The sequence below is a fragment of the Camellia sinensis genome, chromosome 6 (genome assembly GCF_055761805.1).
Source record: "Camellia sinensis isolate YWXY chromosome 6, ASM5576180v1, whole genome shotgun sequence".
NCBI lineage: Eukaryota > Viridiplantae > Streptophyta > Magnoliopsida > Ericales > Theaceae > Camellia > Camellia sinensis.
This window is the reverse complement of record NC_138966.1, coordinates 200,857,183-200,865,063: the sequence shown is the minus strand read 5'-3', so window position 1 is coordinate 200,865,063 and position 7,881 is coordinate 200,857,183.

Genomic DNA, 7,881 nt, shown 5'->3' with positions numbered 1-7,881 from the left:
GCAACTAAAACATTAGTTGGTAAATGTATGATTTTAAAAAAATATAATTCACTATTTTAGTTGCTAAAGACTTGTTTTTTGTCGATCAAAAATTTTTTAGTTGACAAAACTTTTTAAGACTTTTCTCGACAAAATTTTGATGACAAATGAAACGATCAAAATTTTAATCGCAAAATTTCATTGGCGACCAAAGATAAATAATTAAAAATTAATATTTTAATCATTAAAAGTGATTTCTTTGTTTTTCCTTTTTTTTCTTTTAAGCGTATATTGTCTGAGTTTTACAATGAAAAGCCGATACTCGTACGAAGATGAGTGTAGAAACCTCTGTAAATAGCATGTTTTAACTGTCTCTTGGGACTCACACAGACGGAGAGAGAGAGAGAGAGAGAGAGATTCTGTTATAATGATAAAATTCGATGAGAATTTCAACGTGGGAATGAGTAGAGTAGAGGCGGTAGATGTGACCTCTTTTATATCTGTCAGAAGAAGCATATGAGCCCCAGCCCAAGTCGGCGAGTCCTCCGCAAAACTACCCATGCATGGAATCTGAGGAAAAATTTATGATAGAAAATAGGCCAAGACTAGGAGCACCAAAATTTAAAATGATTTGACATTGATGTAATTTATTACTATTTTGCATCACCTATTCTCTTTTTTATTACAATATATATATATATATATATATGTTTAAGGACCGGATAAAGATTTAAGGTTCATTTAAAAATTAATTATTTTAATTAATTTTTAAAAAAATATACATAAAAATAATAAGAGAACGTGACTATTTATAATAAATTTTTACTTTTTCACTAAGGCCAAGTTTAGCATGATTGAAAAAAGATAAAAAGTCAAAAAGTCACTATCTTATTTAAGTCACATCATCTTATTTAAGTCACATCACCTCTCTAACACATCACTTCAAACTCAACCCAAACCCAATCCATATTTCATAAAAAATTAAAAAATACACTTATTTAGTCTTCTCAAACTAGGCCTAAAACAACCTATTAACAAACAAAGCGTTTGCATTAATGAGTAATATGCCAACATAAAATGTATTTGTTGGTGGTTAGATGTGGAGAATGAGAAACAGAATGCGTTTCGTTTAATTTTTTTAAATTAATTTTACCCTTATATTCTATTGTTATATTTGGTTTAAGTTTTTAAATTAATTTTAAAACACATTTTGAAAATATGTTTGATAAATCATATAATTTTTGAATTTTTAGTTTATCCGGTTGATCGGAACAATATTCTTTTTTTTTACAATTGTCAATCGCCAGCTATTATTTGGAGAAAAAAATTTGTATTTTTGTTTTGATATTTTTTAAATATAGAAATTATGTTTTTAGACCAAATTGACAAAAGTCTTTTCAAAATTCATAACTAAACAAATTTCTTTTTTCAAATCATAATTTCAAAACTCATAAACTCAAAATACAATTCTATTCTCAAATACAATCCAAAATAGTTTTTATATATTTTTTAATTAAATGTCCTATTCACACTTTTCATCATTTTATTAAAGGAGAAAAAAATCATTTCAAGAAGGATGATCTCGCGGTACGAGTCTGTTTGGTTTCAATTTTTAAAATTTAATTTTTTATTTTTCTTTTTTTTTTGTTTTCATCGAATATTTTTAAATTTTTAAATAATTTTTAATCTTTTAGATACACTTTATTTAGATGTATTTAAATAGTAAAATATTTGTGAAAAAATATTTTAAAAAATTAATAAATACACAAAAAATATGAAAATGTAATGAATTTTCATAATTTTTTTGTATTTTTTTTATTTAATGAATTTTTTTTAAAAAAATTCATAAATATTATACTTTTTAAGTGTATTTACGTTAGGTATGTCTAAAAAAAATTTAAAAAAAAATTACTTAAAATATTAAAAAAATTAGTGAAAACAAAAAATACGAAAAATGAAAAACTAGGGTAATGTTTTGTAGAGTTTTAGAATTATGATTTGAGATAGAGTTATATTTTAAATTTGTGAGTTTTAGAATTATGATCTAAAAAGAGAAAATTTGTTTGGTTATGAGTTTTAAATTTTTGATGTAATGAGAAAAGTTGTTTGGTTATGAGTTTTGAAAAAAAAAATTCTAAAACTTATAACTCATAACCAAATACACAACTCAAAACTCTATTGAAAATTCTATTCAAAACTCAAAACCAAATTCTTTTTAAAATTCAATTCGAAAAAATAATTATTGAACAAAATATTTTTTTATTTAAAAAATTAAAAAAAATTCGAAAATATTTTTTATTTAAAATATTAAAAAATATATGTTATTTGTTAAAAAAAATATTCACCTAGTGCTTTAATATTATTTTTGATTGTATATTTTGTTAGAACTTTTTTTTAATTGTTTTGTTTAAAAATGATTTTTTATTTTTAAAAAATTACAAGGACAAAATAATTTTTATTTAATTTTTTTTAATTTAAAATAAATGTCCAAAGAATTTGTCATTTTTGTCTAAAAAATATAATTTTTATATTTAAAAAATATCAAAAATAAATATAAGTTTTTTTTTTTTTTTTTTTTTAGATACCAGGTGTCAATTCCTAAAAAAAAAACAAAAAAATTGGTTCCAGACGACCGGCCAGACTTTTGAGGAGACGACTGAAGAGACCCAAAATTTTTTGAAAACTGACTGAGAGGAGCTCTACCAAACGTGTTGTGAAAAGTGTTTTGAAATAGGAGGTTATAATTAGTTTTTGAAAACTCCATTTAAACAAAGGCTTCGCGTGTAAGGACGGAATTAAGATTCCAGAGCTACACCAAACACGGCCTAGAATTTTCTGAAAAGAAAATTCTGAAAACTAAAACCAAACAGAGTAAATGTTTTCTCCATTTTTCTCATCTTTCATCATCAGCCACACATCATTTTATTTCAGATTATTTTCCTATAAAAAAAATTGTTCTAATAAACTGGGTTTGAATACTCTATTTACCGTCTTTGGTAATCATTTTATCAGCCCCACAAAGGGCATTGTCTTTAAAACATAATTTGCGTTATTTTGAAAATTTTGATACACTTGAAGTCATTTCCAATATACAACAAATCTAACTTACATCTTGAAAATAATTGCGGAGATATAAGGAGTGAAATGGTCATGACGATCTATTGGTAACTAATCATCACAACGGTAGCTTTTTGTGGTTCCACAACGAGATATGCTGAAATCTAAGGGCAAACATTATCCGCGAAACATAAAAAGTGAAAAAAAAAAAAAAAAAAGAGGGAGAATTTTTTTAAAAATGGATTTGGTAATACGGTTAAAAATCAGTTTTTTTATTTTTTTAATTTTTTAATGTCACATTATCTTTCTTTTTTTTTTTGTATATTTTTTTAAAAATTTAATCTACTTCTCAAAATAGGCTAAAATAACTTCAAGATGATAGAAGTACAAGTTGTTCATGTATAAATTTATGTAATAAAAACTTGTATTATTATCATTTTGAAATTATTTTTCTACCCAAAAAATACTATTGTCCCTGACTTATCCATCCAGAATTTTCTGAGTGAGTGATTGTGTGGTGAAGAGATTTAATTTATGTAGTGTAGGGTTAATATGTAGAATAAATCTTAATTACAAAATGATAATTTTAGATTATTTTTGAATAGTTGAGTCTGAATTTATAATAGGAAAATTTACCCATAAGTCCTACTTTCTGAAAAGTTGAACCATTTAGTCCTAAAAGTTTTCTTATGCTCCATTTAGTCCCATTTGCACATCAATCTAATGTTTGAAACATTAATCTGATGTTCGAAATCTAATGTTCGAAACATTAATCTAATGTTCGAAATATAATGTTCGAAACATTAATCTGATGTTTGAAACATTGTAATGGGACCTTTCAGTCTATAAGAAAACTTTTAGGACTAAACAGTGTATAAGTTATTAATTTGGGATTTATTGGTGCATCCTCCTTTATAATATTACTGTTTCTATCCTCTACTTGTTTGATATACTCCAAAAAAAAAAAAAAAAAAATACGTGTCAAGGCAAGTTGAGATTCATTGCACTTAAAAAGGGACATTTTGTACATCACATATCATTGCATTTCCTAATTATTATTTTTTATTTGATTATATTATAATGAAATTTAACGAATTATAATTATAATAATGAAAATTAAATATAATATAATTTTTTTTACAAAAAAATCTCAAAATTGGAGAGAAAATCTCAATTAATATACGGAGAATAAAACTCACATACAAGTAGTGAGATTCGAAATACTAACCTCCTAATAAGATGGAAGAATTTTGCCCAATCAAACTAACCTCGTTATTAATAAACGGTATATTACATACTTTTTCAAATATGGAAATGTCGGTGTAATTTCGAAAAGTTTTATATTTTTAACAAGTTGCAGGAGTGGCCAATATAATTTATACTATAAAAAAATGAAAAAAAAAATGAAGAGGTCACAAGGCCTATAGAGCATTGAAAATATAGAACTCAATAATAACAACTATGTTGTTGAAAATATAGAATTGTATCAAGTTCAATTTGTCTCGAGCATTGAAAAAGAAAGACAAAGGCTCCATTTTGTTTAAGTTTTTAATTGAATTTTGAGTTGTATTTTGAAAAATAAAATTTTTAAATAAGTTTTGAAAAGAAAAAATTTATTTAGTTATAAGTTTTAAAAAAAGTCTTAAAACTAATTTTTGAGTTATATATTTTAAAAACTTGTTTGGTTATAAGTTTTGAAAATTGTTTAAAAACTATTTTCATTGATTTTTTATTTTTGTAAAAAAATATTTATTAATTTTATTTTGATCAAAATAATTTTTTATTTTTTAAATTTATTTAAAAAAATTTAGAAAGAAGTTATTTTTAAAAAATTTAAAATTTTTTAAAAATATTTAAATATTTTATTTTTTATTTTAAACATTATTTTATTTTTTATGTTTAATATTTTATTTTATTTCTAAAATATTTTTAAATTTTGAACAAAGTTAGATCACCAATATATATCTAAATCATAACAAATTATTTGGCCAACAGTTAAAAAAATAACAAAATATTTTTTTGAAAAAATAAAAATAGTTTTTCCAAAAATAAGAAAAAAATTGGAGAAAAAAACATCAAAAAAATTAAAGAACAAAATAAAAAAATTGATTTTTTTTTAAATAGAATTTTGTAAAGAGTTTTGAAAACTTGTTTAGTTATAAGTTTTTTTAGATAAATTTTTTAAAAGAGTTTTAAAAATTTTGTCTAGTTATTAGTTTTGAAAGAAATTTTTATATTTTTTTATTTAAATTGTGATTTGAAAACGAAACTAAACGCTATCAAACATCTAACTATAAAAAAATAACATTTAAAACGGCTAATTTAAGTGGAACACGCGAGCTTATTTTTTGGGAGAAAAAAATTTGTTGTGTTTGGTTACATTTTCAAATCAATTTTTGAAATGAAAAATCTTAAAATATTGTTTGGTTTACAATGTTTGAAAAATTGATTTTAAAATTGATTTCTCTCTCATCTCTCCTCTCATATTCTACACATTAATGAATTAATTTTTTCTCACACCCATTTATTCAACTATACTTTTTTTTTTTTATAAATTATCTAAAAATTATTTTCAAAATATACAACCACATGGTCGAACTTAATTGATGTTTATTTATTTATTTACTTCATACTAACATGTATTCAGGTTAGGTCCTTTTTTTTATTAGAAAAATAATTTATTGATAAAAATCAGATGTACAAAATACAAATATGAACATCAATAAAGGGAGACGAGCAGTGGCGGAGCCACAGCTAGACCACGGGGTCACGTGCCCCCCTCCCCCCGGATTTTGGAATAATTTTTTTTTTGTGTGTGTGTAAATATAAAGAAAATATTTTAAACAAAAAAAATTATAAAATATTATTTACAGTGAAATATCAATGACATTTTTAAAATTATGAGAATAATAATGATTGTTTTTTTTATTAAAAATAAAGATATTACGATAAGTCATATTATTATCTATGAAAATTTCAATACAATCATGATATCTATCATTATTGACATACAATTATAATTAATCTCAATAAAAATTCGGAATTTATTGAATTGTTAGGTACATTTGACATGCGGGGTTTATCCTCTATGTGTTTCTTTACTATTAGTTGGTGATATTATATGTCAATGATGACGTGATATTACTATTATATTGAATTTTTATTGAAATTTTGTATAAAAATTTATTTTATCATTATATAATTTATTTTAAACTTATATCCATGACTTTTTTTTTATATATTGTCCATGATATACTAATTACAAATAATATATATGTATTTATGTTTCTTGAAGTCAATCATAAAAATTTATATGAAATATTTTGTAAAAATTTTCAATGTTATAATTAATAAGTGTCCCCTCTGATTTAATTTATTGGCTCCGCCACTGGAGGTGAGTGTCAAAACATCAAAGCAAACTAGACAATTTCAATTAGGATGGGACCGAAAAGCATGCCAATCATCTACTAGCATTATACCATGGTTGAAGAGAAATCAACTGAATAAACAATAAAATCACCCCCAACACCCAAAAACACTGGTCTTAACAATCCATCAACACCTCGTACCAAACAAACCCCCTTCAAATTCGGACCCTCATAACAAACAGTCACCTCAAACCAATACCCCCATCTCTTGAATTTTTGAGGTACCAACTTGTTTGGTTATGGATTTCAGAAAAAATTTATTTTTTTATTTTTCGTATTTTAATGTTTCAATGAATTTTTTTAATATTTTTAGTAATTTTTTTAAAAAAAATTTAGGTGCACTAGCATAAAGGAGATTTTTTTTTTTTTTTTTGTCCCTGATATTAAGATTTTATAGCATAAAGGACATCCAATGATTTTATAATGTCTAAGGTCTCTCAAATCAATCTAGAGGAATTTCAATCGAAACCAGAGAATTTCTCTGGCCCAAACCAGAGAAAATTCAGTCAAAACCAGAGAATTTCTTTGGACCAACTTAGAGAAAATTCAGTTCAAACTAAAGAATTTCTCTAGACCAACCTAGAGAAAATTCTATTGAAACCAGAGAAAATTAGGTCTAACCCAGAGAATTTCTCTGGACCAACCTAAAGAAAAATCAGTTCAAACTAGAAAATTTGCCTGGATCAAACCAGAGAAATTCAATCCAATACACGAAGCAGCGATACCGCCACGGGTGAAGAGATCTTCACACCATGGGTGTTCATCTTATCAACCTTTGTTTATTTTAATGCTCCAAAATTTTGGCCTCACAAGCCCCTTACCAACAGTGGCCTTGGCAAATACAGTCTTGGTAGGCATTTTGACAGCAATATTTATCTTTCAATTTGCCTCTAAGAGTTGATCACTTTGAAGTTGCTGCTTGGTGGTTGTAAAGCTTTTGAAACATATTATTAATTACATTCTTATTCATTTATGTGATTGCATATTAGTACCTACAAAAATGACGACAATTGAGAATGTAAAAGTAACAGAGTCATCATTTATATAATGCCATGCCTCTGCAATCTGATTGATGTTTCACTATCACGAATGCTCTTAGAAGAATGGTCAACAAGAAACATTTTGATCATTCAATAGATTGACTTTTCGTGTTAGTTGGAGCCCATGATCGCATCCTTATTCTTATTAAGGATCTTGTAGTTTACAGGTGCAGACACAGACAATGCACGACGGTGGAGCGGAGAAGGTTGTGACAAAGGAGGTGATCGATTTTGTGAGGCTGTTGGAGGATGAAATTGACAAGTTCAATGCTTTCTTCGTTAACAAGGAGGAAGAGCAGATAGAGAGGAAGAGAGAGAGAAGCCAATTTGATTTGAGAAAATAAAATTTATCTGTGATATATGGATTGTGGGGTTGA